The sequence below is a fragment of the Thermobia domestica genome, unplaced genomic scaffold, assembly GCF_964235325.1.
Source record: "Thermobia domestica unplaced genomic scaffold, izTheDome1.hap1.1 HAP1_SCAFFOLD_1851, whole genome shotgun sequence".
Taxonomy (NCBI): Eukaryota; Metazoa; Arthropoda; class Insecta; order Zygentoma; family Lepismatidae; genus Thermobia; species Thermobia domestica.
The window spans coordinates 1-1,241 of NW_027657559.1; positions in this window are offsets into that span (position 1 = coordinate 1).

The following is a 1,241-nucleotide window of genomic DNA, read 5'->3' on the forward strand; positions in this document are numbered from 1 at the left end:
CACCAAAGAAGAAGTAAATGTGTCAGTAAATCATCTGACATTTTAAAACGGCTCTTTTTAGAGCCATCAAATACTTTGAGAAGAGTAAAATTGTGCTTTTCCTATCATTATCACATGTTCATTCATAGCAATGTATAGTATACACGCAAGGGACTTTGAGTTTTCTTTTTAACCGAAGCACTTCTTGATGTAAGTGCTTTATAACAGAGGGGAATTGAGGGTGGGGAAAGAAAGCTTTCACGGGTGTCAAGAATGGTGTACTCGAAAAAAAATGGGGAACACATTACGTAATGTCAATTTGTGATCACTTACTTTTTCCTTGTTCCTATCTTCAAGTAGCGAAACAGTACAGAAAACGCACTTAATGCATTTGTTAGAAAAACTTTTGCAGGCTGACTGGGTTCGATTCTCGGTGGGAGCTCAAATGTTTCGCATTGCACGTTAATAAGTAGGTCCACGTTTGAAACAGCCTTGCTGCTGAAAGGGACACTAAACTAAAATCAACTCTTTTCAAGGCTGGGGTGAAAGAAATGTTCGAACTTATTACAACTCGTGAAAGTGAAGTAGACTGTTTCAATTTAACGTCGTACTATTATGATTTTTATGATAAAGGAGACGGGTGATTACGCCTAATGAATGATGGAAATACTGGTGTAATGAGAAAGTGTTAGGAAAAGGGAACACGCTAATAACCACGGATACCGTCTTATAATTCGTAATATTGCTATAAAGAAAAATAGTAACACCAGCAGAAATGTAGGTGTACAATTGAACTGATGTTAAGTACAAACAGACACTTAAAGAAAGTTTAGTTTAACGTTTGCATTCAACAGCAGCGACCTCTGAGAAAATATTACTTTTGCTACCTTGGAAGAAGTACATATTTCGCCTGCGAGTTCTATGAGATTAATAACGTTGAGAAGGGCAAACAGTGGTTGAATCGAAGTTAACTTATGCAACATATGGCAAAATCGAATCCTTGACCACATAAAACGAAGATAATCAATCGGTAAACATAGGGGAAAACTAAAGAATATACTTGAAAGATAGGATGATATACGAAACGAGAGGAAAACGAAGGTAGATGTATTAACTATGCAACATACGGCGTGAGAATTTAAAAAAAAAAGATAACAAGTATGGACAAGATCCTTGTTAGGATAACAGCATCTCTAAGTAGTGTATTGGTCCTAAAAAGGACCGTTTTTGAACTCAGTGCCAGAACTTCAAACTTAAGCACG